Below are 24,016 nucleotides of genomic sequence, written 5' to 3'. Positions count from 1 at the left end.
GGAGTCACATTATTCAAGAATTCAAATGCTAAGTAGAGGATTTCATATTTTATCCCAGAGGCAATAGGCAGTCATTGAATATATAGGAAGAGAGAGACATGGCCAGATCCATAGTTCAGGAAGATAATTCTACTTGCTGTGTAGGGAATGGATTAAGAGAAGAGAGACTAGAGGCACACCAATTAGGAGGTCATTGCAGGGCAACTAGGTGTGCTGGTGGGTAGAGTGCCAGGCCTGGAGTCAGGAAGATTCATATTCCTAAATTCAAGCTGTGTGACCTTGGGTAAGTCATTTAGCTCTTTTATAATTTCCTTATCTGTAAAATAAGCTGGAGAAGGAAATGGCAAACCCTTCCAGTATTTTTGCCAAGAAAACTCCCAAAGGGGTCACAAAGAGTCTGACTAAACAACAAAATAAGGACTTAATCTAATATGGTGGTTGTTTGGATGATGAGAAGGGTATGGATATGAGAGAAAGAAGACAAGAGTTAGTAATTAATTGGATATGAAGAGAAAAAGGGAAGAAATTGTTATAAGGTTTCAAACCCAGGTGGCTGGAAGGATGGTGGTATTCCTGACAGCAACAGGGAAGTCACACATAATCCTCCTCTTAACTCCCACAACTTTGTTTCTATTTCTCTCACTGCACATAGAGCATCCAGGTTGTATAATCAGATATTGCCCAAGGAAAGCTCACACCTCCGCCTGTGCCTGCTCCTAGGACTGGTCTCCCATTGTTATCATGTTATCCTCCCCCACAAAATTTATATTCCCTCCAGGCAGGGACTGTAGAGAATTTATTTCCATAATTTTCACAGTACCTTAGTGTATAGGAGGCACTAAATAAAATGTTGCTGAAACTTTAGTTATTTTTTACTCTTCCTTGACTTCTCAGCCCATTCATTTACCAAGTCCTGTAGACTCTATCTCCATACTATCTCTCCCTGATCTGTCTTCCCTATTCCCTCCATCACCATCCTAATATAAGTAATCTAAAAATACTTCTTAAACTGTTTAAGAAATGCTGAAGAGGTCACTAGTGGAAAAAGTTTAAGAAGCCCTGATAAACTTATGCCATCTGACATCTATCTAAGCTAAAATTATCTCTAAACTAACATAGCAGCCTAACAGATCTTCCTACCTCTTATTCTCATCCCTCCAATGCATCTTCCCTTGTTTTCAGATTGATGTTCTTTACAGATAGAAATGGCCACATTGCTCTGCTGAAAAATCTCTGGTGACTCTCTTGCCTACTCAGTAAGCAATAAGCTGCTTGACATCCCATAACTTGGTGCCTGCTTTTCTTATTTCATAATCCTCCCCATCCCAAGGTTGATGCTTCCATCAAAACTGTTCTTTTGTTGGACTCTAGAATTTCATTCACATTCCTGGAGTAGCCTCTCTCTTTTCAACTATTTAATTCCTATTGGTCTGTCAAAACCCATCTCCAATGTCATCTCCACTAAGAAGCCCCTCCCAATTACTCCTTCTGGTAAGGTTCCACCTTAGAGAGCACATAGCACTTTGTTAGATACCCCTCTAATGCACTTATGCCACAATATTGTGTTTTAGTATTATCTATGCTGAGAACAGTAGGTGCTCTAAACATGAGAGATACTTAATGTTAGTTAAATTATAGAATCATCATGTTTAGACCCAGAAGGCACTTCAGAGGTTGTCTAGTGCAATTGCAACCACCTGATTTTACAGATGAGATACTGGGACAGAGACAGTTAAGTGACTTGACCAGAGTGTCAGAGATAGTAATTAGGAAAATGAGCTTGAAAGCAGAATCCAGTGCTCTGATTGCAAATCTAGTGCTCTTTCCCTTATATCAGGCTGCCTCCTTAATGGAATTAAATTAAAATATGTGAGGGGATAAAGTAAAATGCTACAAAGTTGGAGCCAGAATATATGGCTCAGTCAGTTTTCAGTCATGTCCGACTCTTCATGACCCCATTTGAGGCTTTTTTGGCAAAGATAGTGGAGTGGTTTGCCATTTCTTTCTCCAGCTCATTTTACAAATAAGGAACTGAGGCAAATAAGGACAAATTACTTGCCCAAGGTCTAGTAAATGTCTAAGGCCAGACTTGAACTCACAGAAGAAAAATCTTTCTGACTCTAGCCCCTTGAACTCCTACCCACTGTACCACCTAGCTGCACCTAATTAAAGAAAACAATAACCAAGAAATGCACCATGCACATTTTGTCAAGTCACAAATGAATAAAATCAACATCACAGGAATATGGCTGGAACCCTTCCTACAAAGAACCCCACTGAAACCCCATAAGCTTCTTAAGAGTAGGACTGATGTTTCAAACAACTTTCTAGCTCAGAGGAAGTGAGGTAACAGAAAACACTGGTTTGGGGGGCAGAAGCCCACAGGTTTAGTCCGGTCCCTTCTCAAAGCTGGTTTCCTTATCTATGATTTCAATGGTTCAGGGAAGCTCCCAAGAAGGAAACTCCCTTCTGTGAAACTTCTACTTTTGGTAAATTGCTTAGGGCACTCAGAGAGTGACTTGTCCAGGGTCCTGGACATATGTATCCGAATCTGTATATGAACCCAAGTTTTAATGACTTGGGAGGCTGGTGCTCTACTCAGGTCCTCACTCTGTCTCTCAGCTGTAAGACACGAAAAAAAACTTTCTTCACTCACTACCTTGAGCACTTAACCCTTAAAGTGCCACATAAATGTGGGAGTTGTTATTCTCCCCTATTCTTTGGTAACCTCCACAGTACCCAGCCCAGTTAGGAGCACACAAGAGATGCTCACTGTGTGCTTGCAGAATGACTGGATCTGGAACTCTTTGAAAGTATCTTCTCATTAATTCCCACAACCCCTCCTACAATATATGTAGGTGGAAAACTGTAGCTGGTCCCTGTTTCCATAGAACAAGTCAGATGTGGATAATTAGGGAGCATCCTTACTCCTTAACTACCCAAAATAACTACTTCTGAAAGTCATAAAGGAGGGCTTTCCCCAGAGAAGGCAAACACAATGATTCCACTAGCAGAGGCCCTCCCTGAACCTACAATCTTGGGTGGGGCAGAAACTCAGCCAAGCAGAAACCAAACCCCCAGCCTCCCACTGGCAAGTACTGCCTGGGGGGCCAACAAACCTTTCTGTTCTTCATCTGATTGTTTATCAGTGTCAAGGATCTTTCCTGCAGCTAAGTAATGCCAGTTTCCTGTGGACAGCATCCACCATCCTTAGGATTTATAATCCTATTATTTATTTACCTAAACAGATTTAATTCAACTCAGACAAACAGTGATTAAGTACCTTCTACCAAGACAAACCCACCAATCCAGTTGCTGGTTATTAAAGGAAGGCAGTCCCTGCCCCTTAAGAAACTTGACAAATACACAAATAACTAATACAAATTAGAACAGACTACAAAGGAGAATCCGAAGGTCAGTAAGAAATCTGAAGAAAGACTCTTTACTCCACTGACCTTTCCTCTCATGTTTCAGATGGCCTCTCTTTTAATCAAGACTGCAATTTATTCTTGACGACTGAAATCACACCTACCTTAACTTGAGGGAGTGGGGGAAGGTGCCGGCTAAGAAAAGTAACTACTGAGCCTCCCCTCTGCCTTCTCCACGCTGAGAGGGGAAAGAAACTATTCAATCACCCTCTGTTTTCTCCACTGGCTGAGAAGGAAAGCAAACTATCTGTCCATTGTGAAGTGAAAGGAGCACTGAGCTTACACTGGGAAGAGCGGAGCCTGAATCCTGTCTCTGACATTCACTGGCTAGGTAACCCGATCAAGGCACTGTGCCAAATTAATGACAATAATAGCTAACATTTGTATAGCACTTGCCAGGTGCCAGGCCCTGTGCTCAGCACTTTACAATTATTATCTCAACAACCCTAGCAGATAGGTGTTACTATTACACCCATTTTACAGATGGAGAAACTGAGGCAAACAGGTTCCATGACTTGCCTGAGCTAGTAAGTGTCCACGGCTATATATGAGATTCATTTTCTTCATCTATAAAATGGAGATAATAATACTTGAACTATCTGTTTCACAGAGTTGTCGTAAGGGGGGTGACTTATAAATTGGAAAGCACATGTAATTAATTGGGGGCTGTGTTATCACAGCAGCATCTGTAAAGACTCCTTGTTGGAGAGACTGGGGAGTCAGTCCTCATGTTCCCTTTGCCTAAGCTGCTCCTTTTTTATTCCTTCTCTCATATGACTACCATTTTTCTCAATGCAGTAGCCACAGCTGGTGATTCTTCTCATGCCTGTGCCTATGCTGAATGCCAAGTAGATAGAGAGCTGGTATGGAACAATAATAATTGTTTTAAATGGCATTTTATGACACTGCAGTGTACCAGATGCTTTACATATAAAATCACATTTCATTCTCAAAATCATGCTGTGAGAAGGAAACAGTGAAGGTTAATTATAATGCCCACTTTATAGAGAAGGCACCTGATTTACAGAAAATCATATCTGTGAGCATAAACAGGGTATATATTGAGCTTTCAATGCTTAAAACTTCGCTAAGACTTTTGGGATACGCTCTATATACTCAATTCTCAAGTATCTGTGAACGGATGGGAAGAGAGGTACGGGTAAGCTAAAACTGCAGATTTTTTAAAAGGTACACAAGGGACACTGGGATGGTGTTTTGGGTACTCATATCTGGCCATCAGCCTGTCAGATGTTTATCATAGCTCTTCAAACAGAAAAACAAAGCTACACTATGAAGGGCTGAACCTGGGCTTGGCTGAGATGCTGTCTAACTTTCTCTTTAAATTACCCTTGTAAGAATTCTTCCCAACTGGAAATGGATGGCTCTCAGATGGATGTAAAATATCAGCCTAAAATGAATTTCTGATATGTCTTTCTTTTACTCTATTTTTTTGCACCTTCCTTAGGTTAAAAAAGGAAAGTAAAAGACTTTTTTTTTTTAAAGACCTCCTACTAGAATACAAATATGGGGGGGCTATGGAAAGAAAGGGAGAGAGTAATGAACATTGTTAATTTCAAGTAATTGCCTCATATTGTGCTCAACTTTGGGGGTGGGGAGAGAGGAGTTTGGAACTGTGATTTCATTCTCCTCATTTTTCACCCAGCTGCACAGATCTAGGGACTTCTCTGACTTATCCACCATGCCCTTGAGAGCTCATTATTAGGAAAATCTCATCATCCTGCAGGATCTATCAGTTTTGGTATTACAACTCATCATCACTCTCAGGTCCCTCTGATTGAAGGATAGAGTCATGAACTCCAAAGCTCCAGTTAAAGGAGAGAATCCAGCTCAGAATTTCTTATTTCTTTGGATGCATGAATTTGGGACTTCCCACGTCCCCTTCCTTTCCCCCATCTCCCTGGTTTTCAGTTTCTTTTTGTATTTTATTTTCCTCCACCACCACCACCATTAGATTGAAAAGCCATTGAGGGCAAGGACTGCTTTTGTTATATCTGTATCTTCAGGTTAGCACAGTGCCTGTCACATAGTAGGTAATTAATAAATATTGACTCATTGATTGGCATGGCTTTCCCTCTACCCATACAGATCAGCAGTTCTTGTGTAATGTATAGTTTTAAAGAGTTGCCTGAGACACTGAGAAGTTAAATAAAGAAGATATCGGAGCCACTATGTGTCAGAAGTAAAATCTATCTCTTTGAGAAACCTGAATCTATCTCTTCATGACTTTGCTCCACAATGCTTCTTTGTCTCAATTATGCCACTGAAAACTTGAACTCAGACTTCACGTACATGTATAGAGAGTCTCTGCACACTCTGCCCTCATAGTTGCCTTCTATGCAAAAGAGCAAATTACAGAAGGACTTTATTCAGGATGATTTCAGAAAAACCTGGGCAGACATATGAATGGATGCAAAGTGAAATAAGTAGAACCAGGAGAACATTGTACACAGTAACACCAATATTATGCAATAATCAACTGCAAATGACTTAGCTATTCTGGTCAATATAATGATCCAAGACAATTCCAAAGGACTTATTATGAAAAATGCTATCCACCTCCAAAGAAGGAACTGATGGAGTCTGAATGCAGATTGAAGCATATTTTTTTTCACTTTCTTTTTCTTGCTTTTTTCTTGTTTTGCCATATGGCTAATATGGAAATATTTTGCATGATTTCACATATATAATTAAGATCCCATTTCTTACCTTTGTAATAGGGGAGGGTTATGAGGGAGGGAAAGAATTCAGAACTCAAAATTTAAAAAAATTAATGTTAAAAATAAATAATAGATTAAAAAAAAGTAAAGGGCTTTTTCTCTTCCTGAAACAGTGAGAAATCATTTTTATCTGTGTGAGAGGCTCCTTTCCAACTTTATTCCAAATGGTCTTCTTGCTGAAAAACTGATTTTGTTCTTCAAGATCAATCAATCAACTTTCAATGTCTCAAAATAAAATTTAAAGCTTGCCCTTTCCTCCCCATAAATGTATAAACAGCAAGGGCCCAGGGCAAAGATTTAAGAACTGCTTTAAAAAAAAAAAAAGGTTTACTTTGCCTCTGTAGTACTGGTAAGTTCACACAATATCGTACAAGAAGAAGTTACTAAAACATGGTCTGAGATTTTTTTTATTGGCATTTCACTTTCCCTGACACAAGATGTTGTGAATGCCTGATTGTTGGCTGAGGTCACTCAAAAGGAAGTATTACTGATAATAGACATAATGCTCGACTAAAGAGGTTGATGGTTAAGCAAATTAGAGCAATGTATAGTTTTTTTGAATTTGTTGTTAAAGAGAGAAACCATAAAATTCAAAGTTATGATTAGATAAATAAAGAGGATTGTAATGATTTGCTTGGTAGTAGGACACATATTCCATGGCATCTTAACATTAGCTCTCTGAAAGGAGAAATATGGATTGTTTTAATTTGGGGATATGTGAGTTGTGAAAAAGAATGATGATTATTCTTTGGGTTTCTTATTCCATGGTTTATCCTTTATCAACCAGTTATATAGTTCTTTTAGGCAACATGGTTGGGTCAAAATTTAAGGACCTATTACTTCCAGGGATATAATTTTAGAACCCAAGAAAATTATGTGATAGGATCAAACCACTCCAAAACTATGAAGACAAGAGTGGCACTAAGTAATCTTCCTAGTTGGCAGATCTCTCACACTTATACCATCAAATTACTGTGTATTTAATTTGTGTGTGTGTGTGTGTGTGTGTGTGTTTTGTTTTTACTCCTCTGTATCCATATTACAGCTTTAGCCCTACCACCATCACCACCACCAGCTCCCAAGGAGAAAATACACTCTTGAGACCAGGGAGCGTTTATTTTTGCTTTTGTATGCCTAGCACCAAACATAGCCCCTTATAAGTAGTAGGTGCTTAATAAGAGCTTGTTGGATTCAATGTAATTCATGGTAGTAAGTGTATTGTTGATCACAGAGCCACTCAAACTAGAAGGACTTTCAGAAGGCAAAAGTTCCCAAGCCTTAATTTTTGGAGTGACACTTCTGTGTTCTATCTATTTTCCAGGATATCTGATTATTCTGTTGTAATGACTAGATAGCAACTGTATGCTATATTTTGGAAGGCTCCTAAATAGTCTCTTCTTCCCTATCCCCTACTGACTTCATTCAGTCTCCTGTAAACTTGTGAAATGCAGAGATCATATCACACATATTAAGATATTTTAGTCTTTGTAAATGTAATAAAAATAGATTTGCTATCTTCAGGCATTACCCAGATAGGGTGTCGTTTACATGATGTTCATTAAACAGTTAATTTGCTGAAGTAGCTGCTTCCACACACAGCTGGAAAAGTCTGCAGCTCAATCTCCAGGGAGAAGCAGACAACCTCAAGATACAGAGAGCTTCTAGATACCCACATAGTGTTGATTCTTTCTCCTCTCTCCCAAAGCCATTTCTTGTCCTCCTGTTTCACTTTCCAGACCAGATTTCAACAGGAAATGCAATTAAAATTCCAACTTGAGAGTAGGATTATCATTCCCATTTTCTCAGGGCAGACAGGAGATCTGAGGACCTTGAAAAAGATCCCATTTTCTAGTAGGGTATTTGACATCCTCATGACATACTTCTGCAGCTCATAGGAATTGCAGATTTAGTACTAAAAAATCTTGGAAGCCATCTTTTTTTTTTTTTAAAGCAGATTAGGAAATTAGGTCCCACCTCCAAAGTCAAGTGATTTGCCCCCAAATCACACAGAAAATAAGTAAAAGAACTAAAGTTTGAACTCTCAAATCTAGGATTCTTTCCTCTGTACCAGGATGTCTTCTACTTTCTTTTGAAAATATGTTTGCCCCTTGACTATAGTTCACAGGAGGGTCATGTAGTTCAGCCCCCTCATTTTACAGATAAAGTAAGAAAGTCTCAAAGAGGTTAAGTCTTCTGCCTGTGGTTACACAGGTGACAGCACCAAGATTCAAACCCAGACCTTCCAAATCATAGTCTCACAATCTGTCCACTTCACCGCCCTCTCCCTTCTTCTGTGCCAGGTCTCTCTCTCCTGTTCATTCCCTTTATGCCAAGCTTAGGATAAAATGCCTATTGTCATGTCCCTTTATGGTGAGGAGATATAGCTGATTCACCTACAGAAAATCAAATCATAGCAAACAAAAGAATGGCGATTTTGCCTAGAATGGAAAGAAAATGGCTATTATCTAATTTAACCCTAACTCTGAATTGTAACTGTCTCAGGCTAATGTTCTCCCCAGACAACAGGTCTGGGAGAATTAGTCAGAACTTTTCAAGAGTCAAAAGTGGGCTTGAGAAGTAGGGGACAAAAAAACCTATCTCCTAATAATTTAAAATATTCAAAAGCAGAATGAATTGCTTTGTTAGACAATGGGCTTCCCCATGGTTGAAGTAAAAGTCTTCATTAAAAAGACAGATAAACCTGGTGATTGTAGAAGACATTCTTATTCAGGTATAGGTTGGACTGGATGGTCTCTGGGTAGTTTTCTAACTCTCAGATTCTGTAAAATCCAAAATGCAACCGTTTCTTTTTATAAGACATTCTACTCTAATTCATGACACTGAGGTCCAAGAAGAAATGGAAACTCAATTGAACTTCCATAAACATATTCACATCTCCCAGCAAGGACTTGGGCTCAGCCCACAACTTTCATGTGCTAACACCCACAATCTAGACTACTTTTCTTTTATTTATCCATTTTATCTTAAGGGGCAACTAGGTGGTTCAGTGGATAGAGCACAGGATTTGGAGTTTGAGAGATCCTAGTTCAATTCCTGCCTAAGGTACAAGCTGTGGGCAAGTTACTTATCTTCTCTGAGCCTCAGTTCCCTCATCTGTAAAATGGGCATAATAAATAATCTACTTCCCAGGGTTTTTGTGTGAGATAGTACATATAAAGCCCTTTGCAAACCTTCAAGAGTCATGTAGATGCTAACTATTAGTACTAAAAAGATGATTTTTCCTCACAAACATACTAACATAATCCTAATTATGGAGATACAATGTACAATCTATTTAAGATTTATTTTTATATTTTTATCCAGCTCTATTTACACATTTTCTACAAGGCTTTGAAAGGTAAGAAAACTAGTCCAATTGTGAGGAGAGTTAAGTTCCTAAGGATTTAACTAAAAACTGATGAAAAGCTGCCTAGTCAGCATCAACTTGTATTGACTGCTCATTTTCCTTTCAGCTTTGACACGGGCAGAGCAGGCAGTAAACAGGCCCCTGCCAGTGGATGTAAAACAACTAAGCATAGAAAGTCAGAAACTAGTGGAGCATCAAAGAGCAGTCACACTTTGTGAAGGAGCTCTGGGTCCCTCCTCAGCTTCCTTGAGGAGAATGAATGCAGGCTCTCATGCCTCTCTTGCTCTGTCCATATCCATTCATTCTTTCTCTGCTACTCTGGGGGCACCTGGGGTCTCCTCAGTTTGAGTACTCCCTAGATGCAGACAGTAATTTCTCCCATGCTCATGCAATTGCTAGACATATTTTATCACAAACTTTGAAGATCTGAAAGCCACACTGGGAAGGGTCTTAGCACCCTGGGTTTAGAGCTGGAGGTCATCTTATGATCATAGGAAAATAGATTTAGGGCTTGATAATATCCAACTCCTTCATTTTGCTAAAGAGGAAATTGAGCCCTTGAGAGGTGAACTAACTTGTCAAAGGTCACACAGGTAGCAGAATCAGGATTCAAAACCTAAGTCCTCTGGCTCCAAATTCAGCACCCTTGAATCTACAGTACAGAGTCATTAATTCCAAAAACAAGGAATTACTCACCTACATTGTGGAAAGGTACTGTTGTTAGTTTTCACTTGTGTCCAGCTCTTTGTGACCTTATCTGAGGGTTTCTTGGCAGGGATACTATTTGTCATTTCCTTCTCCAGCTCATTTTACAGATGAGGAAACTGAGGCAAATAGGATCAAGTGACCTGGTCCAGGGTCACAAAGGTAGTAAGTGTGTGAGGCCAGATTTGAACTCAGAGAGTTGAGTCCTCCTGACTCCAGGTCTGGCTCTCTATCCACTGTACCACCTGGCTGCCCAGGTACTGTACTAGGAGCTAAATGGCAAATACAATGATAAATAAGATATGGTAAATGCCTCCCAGGATCCCACAGAGTAGTGAAGGGAATACAGTGAGTATACAAATTATATAAAAGGCAATAAACATTCTATAAGAAAAGGTACAAGACACTTTGGTTGTGTGAGTACAGAGGCATCCTATCTGGTCCATCAGAATCAAGGAAGGCTTCCTGAGGGAGGCAGCATATGAGCTGGGTAGGATTTTAGCAGGTATGGATGATGGGAGGGGGGGTGTTAGGAGTGCTACTGAGGGTCCTGGTGGTGCAGGAAGACAGCAGAGGGAGGAGAGTTTCAGGCCCCAAGAAAATCATTTGGGGTTTTTTTTTTGAGACCCTAGTTTCCCCTTCCTCAGAGGGAGGATGGGAAAGGCAACATTGTAGTCCTTCCTCAGTTAAAGAAAGGAAAACCCCCTCATTTCCTGTTTACCGACACATCTGTGGTGAACCAGTAAAAAAAAAAAAAGCAGTTTGCAACATTGTCAGAATGGCTACAAAGAAGCACACTGGCAGTACTGAACTGAAGGGCTAGGAGACAGACACTTCAGGGTGAAGTTCAAAGTCAGGGATCACTAATGGAAATGTGCTGATAGAGTTCAGTTCTCACAAAGTTCACCTTCTTACTGCTTCCCAAGTAATGAAGGCCAAATAAGGGAACCAGTTAAAAACTTTAGGATCATAAGCTGAGAGCTGCCTGGCATATAATAGGAGCTTAATAAATGCTTGTTGGTTTCACTTGGAAGGGACATTGCTGATTGTATCCAATGTCCTTATTTAACAGATGAGGAAATGTAGTATGCACCCTAGCACATGCAGAATGGCTGCTAGCACAGGTTCTTTGATCTGCTTTTCTAGGAAAGAAAAGGAATTAACAATCCTACTTTTAATTACATTCAATAGATCAGGGGAAAGGTCAGCACCCTGAACATCAGAGAAAATACATGCAGAGAAATAAAGACCAACAGGGCTCTGACTGCCTGAATGAAAGCAATATTGCTACACACTTTACATACATCCCCGGATAGAGAGAGTCTTTAAATCTGAGCAGTCAGGGAGCTCTGAACATGTGGCTACTCAGAATCTCAACCAGGGAATCACAAGATCCTTCTCATAATCGAGCCCCCAAAGCAAAAGACCAACTTAGAGTATATATACACTTCTCAGAGCCAGAAGGCATCAAAACCCTCCTAACTCAGTGCCTAATTAGAAATTAGCAAAAAGTATCAGTCTTCCTACAACCAAGCCTCCCCAAAGCAAGCTTTCCTTAATGGGCTCCACCTGAGGCCTATTAATGGGTAGGGAAGATCTTATTATCCTATTAACATTACAGGAAACTGAGACCCAGAGAGACCTACCACTGCTCTAATCTCTGCAAAGCTTGCTCTCACACCTTCAAACAAGAAAGATGAATAGCATTACAAACACTCTTTCCTCTCCAGAACACAAAACATAGGTTAGGCCTTTGGGGCATCCTCTTTAGAGAAAACATGAGGTTATTTTTAGGAGCAGATAGGTGGCACAGTGGTTAGAGAGCTGGATCTGGAAGACTAGATTTCAAATTTGGCCTCAGACATTTCCTAGCTGTGTGATACTAAGCAAGTGACTTAACCTGTTTGTCTCAATTTCCTTCTCTGTAAAATGGGGATAATAATAGCACCTAGTTCCCAGGGCCTTTGTGAGAATCAAATGAGATAATATTTGGGCATATAGCAACTGCTATATAAAGGTTAGCTGCTATTATCATTGTTGTTGTTGATGTTATGTAAAATGTTAACCTTGGAGTCCTGAAGATCTGGACCAAATCCTGCCTCTGAAATATACTAGCTGTGTGACTATGAACAATTAACCTTTCAAAGCCTCAGTTTCCTTATCTCCAAAATGGGAATAAGGCTACCTGTGGCATCTGAGACTTCAGAGGGTCATTGTGAGCCTTGATTTAGGGTGGAGTATGTAGAGTACATGGTAAACTCTGAAATTGGCATTATTACCCTCAAATCCAGCAGAGGGCTCAGAGAACCACTGAGAACTTACACACAAAGACCACTGTAACCACACTGGATTTTTCTGGCTCAGGTACCCCTTCATTTGAATCCCAGTAGTGAACAAACTGCCAGCAAAGACCCTGGAGGACAAGTGTGCTTTAAAGGTCCTCTTTTCTTATCAAGACAGACATTATTCCTCCAATTAAAGCTTCCGGGGATGAATACATTCCAATTATCTGTGACAAGTAAAGTGGGAAGGGATGGATCACTGAAATCCACAGATAATCCCCCAACCTCATTTTGGGCATTAGTTTCAGCCACACTCCATCAAACCTCTTGCTAGAGTCACACATATAGTTTTCACCTTTTGAATATGAATGCTGCCAGGGGTGTGGGTCAAGAATGAGCAGAAGGACCAAAGGAGGAGGGCAGGAAGAGGCCAAAGAAAAAGAAAGGACAGGAAATATACACAAATGGAAGAGCCAGGCTGAAGGGAACAAAAAAGGCAACAGGATGGTGCAGGAGCATTAGCCCTGTTGTCTGGAGGATTCAGGCTCTGGTGCTTACAGTAAAGTCCTTCCCCCTCTCACTTTCTTCATCTAGAAAACAGTAATAACAGATCTATGGGGAGTTGTTATGAGGAAAGCCCTCACCACTTTATAACTTAGAGCAGTGTGGGAATTACAATGATCATTATTAAAGAGAGCTTGTAGGAGGAATTTGTGACTATACACTTAGTAAAAAATGCAAGAGGATTTGGAAACTAGGGACCTTGGTAGTAAAGTCCCCCCAAACATGCCCAAACTTGTATTCCCTTCTTCCTGGATCATTTCCTTTACATTAAACTACCTCCATCCTATACACCCATAACCTTTAGTCATTCACATACTAGGAGAATGGTCACTCAGAGCCCAGGTCAAATGAGAAAGAAACACACTCCTTGAGAAAAACCTTCCTACTTTGGGCTGCCACACCCTGTAGCAGTTGGGAAATCTCTCCAAAAAATCCCTTTTTGATTCCCCATGGGACAAAATGCTTATGATCTAAATTAACCTTTAAGTTTTCTAGAACATCACATGCATTGTCAATGTTCAATGAATCTCTGAAAATTAAAACCAGAAAGAAAAAAGGAAGAAAATGACTCTCCCAGGGTCCCTGGTCCCATAAGCAGTTAGGTGTCACAAAGGATAGAGCCCTAGATCTGGATTAATAAACCAGAATTCCAATGCATTCTGGGAGGGGGAAGAGGGGGTTGTCACCTGGGCAAGTCATTAAACCTTTTTTGGCCTCACTTTTCTCATGTGTAAAACAAGGTGGGCAAGCCACCCACCTCACAGGGTTGTTGTCAGGATAAAATGAGATATTTATAAAATGCTTTGCAAATCTTGAAAGTTATATGAATGTTAGCTATTATTATGCATTTTCTGTTGTTTGCAGAAGCTTAGGAAAGATAAGGTCAATAGCTATTGGCAAAGCATGAAGAAAAAAGGTGATTAAGATCACTATTTCCCAAACATGACTTGAGAAATGAGCGGCTCCTACAAACAAAGCTCACACCCAGCAATTTTAAGTGTGATTGGGAAACAAACTTGTTTAATGTGACAGGTTGCTACATCTTTAGATGCCTGGGTTTGTTGGGTGGCTTGTTTGGCATTTGAGGGTTTGTTTTTTTTTCCTACCCTTAAATCACATAAATGCTGGTTTGACAGGATAAAGAATTACTCCCTAACTCACGCTTTCAGATGAGATCATCTTTTATAATAACAATTAGAGGGATAGGTTGCCTTTCAAATACACACACTCACACCTACATAACTCCACAACCATCTTTGAAAGAAAGGAGACAGTGCAAAACTCCACCTAAGTACAAAAAGTGGAAGGAGGTAAATGTTACTGAAGATTAAGACAAGAAGCCACACATCCAGTAAGAATTGTGCCTGAGCCATAATGAATGAGACTGGAAACAACTACTGAAGAGGGAAAGGAATTTTTTTTTTTTGGAAGGGGAAGGGTGCTAAGTTCAGAGCAAAAAGAGTAAAAAAAGGTTCAGGCCCACTTCTTGGGGAAGATAAGAGAAGGCAGAGCTGTGTAATTCCAATTTCATTTCCATCTTCTTCATCAAAGAATGGTCTTCAAGGTGATCAGGGTAGCCCAAACATCACAGAGAGAGAAGTGAAGCATAAAATGGATTAGGAAATAGTAAAATCTTAGTATTAGTCCCTTTAAAGTAAGCTCCCATCTCTTGGCCTAGATGAATGTCAGCACTGGGCACTCACCTTGCCATATCCTCTAACTGATTATAGATATTTGCATTGGTTGTATCACTCCTACCATTCTGGAAGATTCTTGGGGGCAGGGAAATTGTCTTACTCATCACCCTACCTCTCTCTGCAAAGTTGTAACTAGGATGTGGCGATAAGGACCTTTCAGTAGTAAGGGCAAGGATTGTATGCTTCTTCCCCTCCAAGGTCCCCTCACCCTCCAGTCCAACATCTCCACACCCCAAAGTCCTCTGCTGATCCAAAACTGTGCAGCAATATTTCAATCCTTCATTATCCCCTGTTTCACCACCTCCAGAGTCCTAACATCAAGGCTCTCCTCCCCCTACAGCTGCCCCCTCACCTACTACCACCCCAGGGGCTAGGGACTTAAGCATAAACGCACTTTTTCCAAAGCAGATGGTTTTAGCAAGCTGTGCCTTCCTTTGTCTTTCACAAGGGACATCCATAACATTCTTTTCGTTCACTGAGAGGGAGCTTGGCTTTCTGTCTTACATTACCAGAGTCTTGTGTCCTGAGGTTTGCTCCCCATGCCCCACAACTGAATTTGATCTGAGAAAAAAAGATTTCCTAGTTACAGATCTATCTGTGCCCATCATAGCCCATTACCTATTGCGGGGGCTTAAGAAGACATCTTTGAATAAATTACTAAATGAACGTATAAGTGACTGACTAAAGGGATGAAAGAAACATGTAGAGTGATCACAGACACACAGTCAATAATAAATCAGAGAGAAAGGGAAATGGAAATGGAAATAATCTGATCTTCAAAAAGGAAAAAAAAGGTTAGATTCCAAAAAACTACATAATTGTAAGCTTGATGTCAATCTTCTGCAAAAATCAAAGAAAGATTATTAAATACGTGGTTTGTAAGAAGATATAAGAGGATTTAGACATCATTAGGAGCCCACAGGGATTCATTAAGAACAAGTTATGCCAAACTAACCCCATTTCCTTTTAATTGGGAAATGGCTCCACAAATGGTGTATAGGAATATCACAGGATATTATTGCACCATGAAAAATGACAAAAAGGATGGTTTCAGTGATACTTGGGAAAACTTGTATGAAATGATGCAGAGTAAAGTGAGTAGAAGCAAGGGATCAAATTACATGTGATATTATAAAGTGAAACAACTTTGAAAGACTTGGGAAATCTAGTCAAATAACTAGTCACAGAGGAGATGGACTCAACCATGCAAAATAAGATAAGTTGGTGGTTTTTTTGTTTGTTTGTTTTCTTTTGTTTTGTTTTGCCATGACCAATGAGAGGATTTGTTTTGTTTTACCGTGCATATTTATTATGGGGATTTTTTTTCTTTTCTTTTTTTTCAATTTGGGGGTAGAAAGGTATGAGAGAAAGGAGAGTTAGTGATTGAGTTATCAAAAAAAGAAAAAGAAAGCATTTCATTAAAGCATTTCTTTTATACATAGAAGAGAACTGAAGGTAGGTGAGAAGGTAACATAAACAATCAATACAGCTTAGAAAGTTATATGTTAAATTTACTGTATACATAAAAAGGAAGCAAACTATATAAAACAGACTCAGTTTCCTGTTTAATCCCCTTTTTTTCTGTTCTACTTCATATATGGAAATGCTCATCTTATTTGGCATTTGATTTTAGTGTTTAGTTTAGAACTTTTTCTTAAAGAAAAAAAACTATACCCAAAGCGGATTGATCATGCCAAACTTGGAGACCCCAGGACCTGAGTTTGAATCCCAGTTCTGCAACTTACAACCTGTGTAACCACAGGCAAGTCACTTAAACTCTCTGAGTCTTGTTTCATCAACTGTAAAATGAAGTAGTTTAACTAGATATCCCTGATATCCCTTCCATCTCTGTGATATTAACAGTGAGGGAAGCCTTGAATGATGATACAATTAAAGACACTCAAGATTTTTTAAAAAAATCTTTACAATTCAGAAAACAAAACCAAAATTAAAGATAGGAATTTAACAAGGAAAAATATGCAGCCTTGAGATAGGCAGATGATAGGTACATAGACACACAGACATGACAGACACACAGATATATACACATATACCTAGCTAGATTTTAAATCACTTGTACATGATAGGAACTGTACCTTGTGCTATAGTAATAAAAGTAGCACTTTGGTCTTGGAAAGTGATGTGGAATGGCCCCAATGTACATAAACCTTTCTACAAACCTTTACCTATGAAGATCATTCAATCTTTGCATTCATAAAAGACATGCCCCCCTTCCTTTCTCCCTTCTGCTAATAAGAATTTCCTTCTATCCTTCCTATCCCTTAGAAGGCAGCTTGGTGGCACAGTGAATAAAGTACTGGGTCTGGAGTCAGGAAGACCTGAGTTCAAATTTGGCCTCAGTCACTTATTAGTTGTGTGACCCTGGAATTCATGTAACCCTGCTTGCTTCAGCTTCCTCATTTATAAAATGAACTGGAGAAGGAAATGGCAAACTACTCCAGTGTCTTTGTCAAGAAAATCCCCAAAAGGAATTAGACACAACTGAAAATGACTGAACAATGCAGACCCCTAGATAATCTCTAAGGTCATTTCTAGCGCTACAATTCTATTTCTCTAACAGGATGTCTCTTATAAATGCATCTCCTCCTAAATTTGAAAAGCTATGTTTTGGGATGGCCAGGTAGCACAGTGAATAAGAGCAATGGCCCCAGAGTCGTGATGACCTGGGATCAAATTCAGGCTCAGACAACTTAGCACCCACCCAGAAACACCTGGCTGTGTAACCTTGAGAAAAGTACTTAACCCCAATTGCTTAGGGGCAGCCAGGTGGCTCAGCAAGTAAGAGCTCTGGCTCCAGAGTCAGATGACCTAGGATCTAATCCAAGCTCAGATACTTAGAACCACACCCAGAAATAACCTTGAACAAGTTACTTAACCCCAATTGCAAGAAAGAAAGAAGAGAGAGAGAGAGAGAGAGAGAGAGAGAGAGAGAGAAAGCTATGTTTCCTTAATTCACTACTCAACCAAAATGGGGGGTAATGATGACCTAGCTATGCTAGCAAAGTAAAGCTCAGGGTCTTACCAAGTCGGAAAAGCATCTTGTATGATCTGAGTAATAACACCCTATCTGTTCCCTCAAGGACAAACCCAGCAAGTGCAGAGTTTCAGGCCTGGAAGATTGACTACCAAGTGATCTGAGACATCCATGAAAACCATCTATGAAGGTATACAGATGGAGAGAGTACACCTCTTACTCTATTAGAATAAGAAGGAAAAGGGCAGCTAGGTGGTGCAGTGAATAGAGCACCAGTCCTGGAGTCAGGAGGACCTGAGTTCAAATCCGGCCTCAGACACTTAACACACACACACACACACACACACACAAAACCTAGCCATGTGACCTTGGGCAAGTCACTTAACCCCAATTGCCCTACATTCCCCCCCCCTCAAAAAAAGGGGGGAAAAACTGCAGGATTTTCATACAGAAACCAGCAGAGACTAGCTTGCTTGCTTGCTTGCTTGTACAGAATCTCACTTGTCCTATATCTCAAACCACCTACTGGGTATCTCCACTTGGATATCTTGCCAATGTGTCAGATTCAAATCCAAAAGTAAACTTCAGATCTTTCTTAAACCCCCTAACTTATCCATATTTGTTGATGACACCACTCTTCCCCTACTCATCCAAGCTCAAAACCTCAGAGGCACTCTTAACTTTTCCCTTCTTTCACTTCCTCATCCTATCACTTTCCAAGTCTGGTCAATGCCATCTCCAAAATATTTCTTGCATCTGCCCTCTCCACTCACTTAGATACCACTACAGCGTAAGCTCTTACCTAGACTACTATAATAGTAAATTTCCCTGTCAGTTTCTCTCCTCTACAATCTATTCTTCACACCAAAGGCAAATAATCTTTCTAATGCACATCTACCTTACAATACACATCTACCTGCAATCTACCTGCTTCCTTTTTCAGAAATCTGTAATGGCATACACATGCCACCCACCACACCCTTTCCCACCCCCTCCCCCACCCCTAGACATACTGTCTCCAAAACTCTACTGATCTGTGACTTTATCAGTGTGGGCAATCCTCCCAATGAGATAAATCACAGGCCATCCATTCCTGCCCATCCTGTGTAATTCCCAAACCCTTAGCTAGACATTTAAGGCTCTCTCTATAATCTGGCTCCAATCTACGTTTCCAGTCTTAGCTCATGGTACTGCCCTTCAGACACAATACTCTCCAACCAAAAAAAGAAATGATTTACTATTAGACAATCTATTCTGAATGAATAAATGAAAAGCATTTATTTAGCCCTTACTATGTGTCCAGTACTATCCTAAGCAATGGGACACAAGTGTAGACAGACCTACCTTCAGTGTGTTACATTCTAACAGAAGGAGAGAACATAGTACCTCTCTTCCATTCTGAAAACTGTTCTCCGTGCCTAGCATGTTCTCTCACTCAATCACCAGTCTGTCATTGATGATCACCTTTCAAGGCCCATCTAAGATACTAACTCTTCCAGAAGCCTTACCTAATTTCCCTCAGCCCTCTCCCCACCTCCCCAGCTAAGAATTCTCTCTCCCTACTTGACCATCTCAGTTAATTCTATTGGACATCTGTGAACTTGATCATTTCACAATTTAAAATACAGGTTATTTGAGGGGGGAAGGGGAGAGCGGAGAATGTCTCATTCTTACTGCTATATGTTGAGCTCCTCGAGGGAAGAGACTGAGTTATTGGGTTTTTTTTGTTTGTTTGTTTTTTGCTTTTTGGAGGGGGAAGGTAGGACAACTGGGGTTAAGTGACTTGCCCAAGGTCACATGGCTAGTTTTTATGTTAAGTGTCTGAGACAGAATTTGAACTCAGGTCCTCCTGACTCCAGGGCTGGTGCTCTATTCACTGAACCACCTAGCCACCCCCTGAGTTACTGTTTTACATCTCTAGCTCCAGGGCCTAGTACAATACCTTCCACATATAAGGCTCACTTTCTGCATCCTGAGAAAAAAACTAATAGAAGTGGGTATAGAATAATTTTACGTATACACACACACACACACCTGTTTATATCTAATGATAGCCATCTTTAGGGCAGGGGTGTGATAGTAATGGCAATTAAAGATTCCCCTGTATTGGCTTGGTTTTCAAATTGATTGTATTAAAACCCAGAGTTTGTTAATCCCACCTGTGGGATGGGCTTGTTGATGTGAAAAGAAAGTCCTGAAGTGGGAGGAGCTGGTGATGTAGATTTGGAGAGACAAGAGAGAGGCAGAAGAGCTTCTTGGAAGCAGAATTGCTGGTGGCCGCTTTGAATTGCCCTGGACCTTTGAGACCTGCCCCCTGAGCTGCCAAGGACTGAGGAGACATGGCTGTTTTGCTGGTACTTTGTCTGTCTGTTTTGATGTTATTTTGCCAGATTTGTCCACTGGTGAAAGACTGTCCTGTTGAAGAAGTCCTGGAACCTGGCATTTGGTTAAGAAGGCCTGAGACTGTCCTGCAGACAGAGAGTGAATACTGTCCACTGGTGAGGGACAGTACTGTTGTTGCAGGGGTCTGGAGACTGTCCGGCAGACAGAATGAATACTGTCCACTGGTGAAGGACAGTGCTGTTGTTGCAGGGGTCTGGGAGCCTTTCTGTTGGTTCAGAAGCCCTGAAGAAGGATTTTCTTGTTGTATGTTTACAGAAATCCTGGGAGAGGGCTTTGCTAATGTGTTCAGGGGTTCTAGGACTGTTCTACAGACAGAGGATAAATTCATGAAGGGACTGGCAATGTATCTTATGGCCTTGCTAAGCCTTGTCTCCCCAGGAACTAAGATTGCTGAGAACTTGCCTCGTGTCAAGATGAAGAAAAGACCTCCATTTGGGTATTAAGTGCTGTGTTTAAACTTGATGTAACTCTGGGGTAGATTCAATTGTGATCCAGGGGTGGGGAACTTTTGACCTTTTTGTGTTCTATGGTTGAGCAAATGAATGTATTTTACTTATGTTTGGAAACTAATCTCCATTTGAGAAGAGGGGCTTTGTGGTGGACTTAATTAAGGTATAGCCTAGGGGTGGAGAAGTATTTGGAACAGAGACTTTGTAATTGATTGAATGATTGGAAGGTCCTGGGGTGGGGTAGTACTTGGAGATTATTTAATCACACTTAGTAAATGCTGCATTTGGAATGATGTCATGTTTCGATCTTCTCTGTTCTGGGTTTGTTACTGAATAAAATAGAGAGCACCTATGCTGGTATTTTGAACCTGGGAAGTTGCCTTTCCTTGGCATTACATTACAGAGGAGTGGTGGAAGAAAAAGACATTTACATGATAACTTTGTTACATGTTTGAAAGGAATAGCAAGCTGTGCTTAGTAAATTTACAGTTTTGTGTGCAATCATCTTTTTTAGTGTATTGTTATGGAAATACCTGTTTCATTCTATAAATTAAAAATAAAGTTAAAAAGGAACAAAGTAAATATAAATTTAAAAAATAAAATAAATACTTGATAATTTGATCTTTTTTAAAGTACCATCCTCTGGCAGGGGAAAATTTTTAAATGAATAGGTTCTTGCTATTACCTTCTCCTCATTCATTGTTCATACCATAGCTTATTTTTATAAGTTTTTTTTATTTTATAAGACTCTTCATATCAAATACCTTTTGTATTTCTCTAATTAAATATCCTCAAATAGAGTCTAAGGTGCAGTTAGGTGGCACAGTGAATAGAACACCAGTCCTGGAGTCAGGAGGACCTGAGTTCACTCAACACTTACTAGCTGTGTGACCTTGGGCAAGTCACTTAACCCCAACTGCCCTGCCTTCCCCCCTCCAAAAAGACCAAAAAAAATTTTTTTTAAAGTAAACAGAGTCTATGATAGGCCAGGCCCTACAAGCATTATGGCAAACTGTGGTACAATGAAATTTTAGTATAATATTTTTTTGAAGGTAAACTATATAACACTACAAGAGATACCACAATGCATTCATCAGTCATTATGATGAATCACCCTACAGGTTTTCAGGAGGATGAATGACCAGCCTTTCGATCTTTCCTTTTTATGACCAAAATTCACAAAGGACTAGAGTTGATGGCATACTCATTCTCCCCTAATCCTGGTATTTGGCATTTCAAGTTACTTCACAATTGGGGAAACATCTGTAAATGAGAGGGTTTCATCCTTGCTTTCAGATCCCTCCCAACTCTCCCAAAGATCTGATTAGTCAAGAAGCTAACTGAAAGGTGTACTAACAGCACATTAAAACACACATTTGAAAAGGAGAATTACATTGACGGCTACTCCATTTTAATAGGAAGCTCTGGCCTGAGAGAATACAAAATTGGTTGAGTGGTTGGGAACAAATATTACTAAGAAGTTTTTTTGTCTTTAAAGTCTCTCCTTCTAGGGAATGGTGATGGCTGACAAATGCAATTTCCTGCTGAGTTCCCACTGGAGGATCTGAGGAGGACGTGCTGCCATCTAAAGCTACCTACTGTTTGGAAAAGGCCTGCTTCAAAGACCTACAGGCTGCCCCTGGTCCTCTATGAGATATGGCAAGAGAACCTTGAGAAACAGGGGGAGGGCATCAGAAATGAGTTTAACCCAAACCTTCCCAACTGGCAATTCTGCTGTGTACATTCTCCAGCACCATTGCTACCACCGCCACCACCAATCCCCCCCCCCCAACTTCCATTTTCTCCAAGTAAAGTGAATCACTTGTAAATCATAGAAATCAAAGTGCTGGTCACTCAGGACTGTCTTTTCAAGCAGCCAATTACCATCTGCATGGAAAAGGTCAGGCTCATTTAAAAATTAAACAAATCTGGATTACCTTTTGCACAGTTTGTTCCAAATGAGGAAATTTACACAAAAGAAATGCTCAAAATTGACATGTTCTCTCTCTTCTCTCTCCCTTCCTTCTTTCCCCTCTTCCTCCCTTTCTTTCTCTCTGTCCCTGTCTCTGTCTCTTTCTCTCTCTGTAAGTCTGGCTCAGAGTCTTTGCTTCTTTCTGATATATCACAGGGCAGCAAATTAATTATCTTCATGTTGTAATCCACTTAGGAGGAAAGGGTTTTGCTGCTACTTCTCTGTCAGACTACAGGACAGAATGACAGGTTCCTCAGGTCCTTCAAGCCTTAAGGTAAAAGGAATGCTCACTAAGATGAACTTTTTTTTTTTGTCTAGTGCCCAAACCCCTTCTTTGGGTAGCAAAATCTTGGAGAATTAGTTCTAATTTAAATCCGTAAGGGTAAAATACCAATCCTCCAAACATTCCCAATTTCATCTGATGCTTGCTGTGTGTTGTCTCTTCCCTGGTGGTGCTGATCATTTGGTACAGGCAGGGCCTCAGAATTACACTCTCAGACAAACCTCACCCAATTAACCCAATAGCCATGCTATATATATATATAATAGGATGCTATAAAATATGACCATCTCAGATCTCTTCTCCAGCTTCCAACACCCACAGATAAACTATTAGATTGTAAGCTCCTTGAGGGCAGGGACCATCTCATGTCTCTTTTTGTATCCACAGTGCCCGATGCATAGTAGGCATTTAATAAATGTTTATTGATTAACAGACTGATTGAGACAGCCCACCTCCCCAGTGAGGATCCATACCCTTACAGTAACATAAAAAACAAGACCCATCTCTTGTGAAGCCAAGGCAAGATCAAACAGCAAGCCTGATGTTCTTGTGAAGTCCTCAGAAGTCAACAAACACATACACACACACACACACACACACACACACGAGTAAGAGTTCACATTTAAATATACAATACTGTATTTAGACTGAGATCTTGGTATCTAATCTTGCCTCTCCTGTTTATTATCTATCAGATCTTGGACAAACTGCTTCTTTTCTCTGACTTCAATCTTACAGATCAGTCTGTAAGCTAAGAGAGATGTGAATCTGTAAGCTAAGAAGTGAATGTATAAGCTAAGAGAGTCTGGCTTCCCAGCTCTTACATTCTATAATCAAATAATTTTGTAAAAGGTTAAAAGCCCAGTCACTAACAGTTGCTGGGCATGAGTAAATTTTCTTATTGATTTTTTTTCTCTTTAAAATTTTGATTCATTATAATAAAACTATTTGCACCCTCATTCTGGGTCCTCTGTAGTTTTTACTTTTCACCTGATTTTCATTGAATGTGCCTCACATTTAAATGTGATAATTAATACTCCCTTAGAATAGGTAAACTTTTTTGAAAAGCAAGCCAACTGTGCTGACAGGGAACAGTCAGCAATCCCTAATTATTATTTTTGAACAAGGTCACC

At 40.1% G+C, this 24,016-nt stretch overlaps 1 protein-coding gene and 1 pseudogene across 2 annotated transcripts in view; one reads left to right on the top strand and one right to left on the bottom strand.

The window, feature by feature from the left end:
* The window catches only part of CAMK1D (calcium/calmodulin dependent protein kinase ID), a 482,788-nt gene that overhangs the window by 235,220 nt on the left and 223,552 nt on the right, over window positions 1-24,016 (bottom strand). The gene's annotated exons all lie outside the window — the stretch shown is intronic.
* The window catches only part of LOC138175841 (glyceraldehyde-3-phosphate dehydrogenase-like), a 303,386-nt pseudogene continuing 291,851 nt past the window's right edge, over window positions 12,482-24,016 (top strand).

Source organism: Petaurus breviceps, unplaced genomic scaffold (genome assembly GCF_028583685.1).
Source record: "Petaurus breviceps papuanus isolate PSGF00001 unplaced genomic scaffold, PetGlider_PUasm1.0 79, whole genome shotgun sequence".
In the NCBI taxonomy this organism is placed as follows: domain Eukaryota; kingdom Metazoa; phylum Chordata; class Mammalia; order Diprotodontia; family Petauridae; genus Petaurus; species Petaurus breviceps.
The sequence above is the reverse complement of the archived record's forward strand: the minus strand, read 5'-3'. Positions and strand labels throughout refer to the sequence as shown.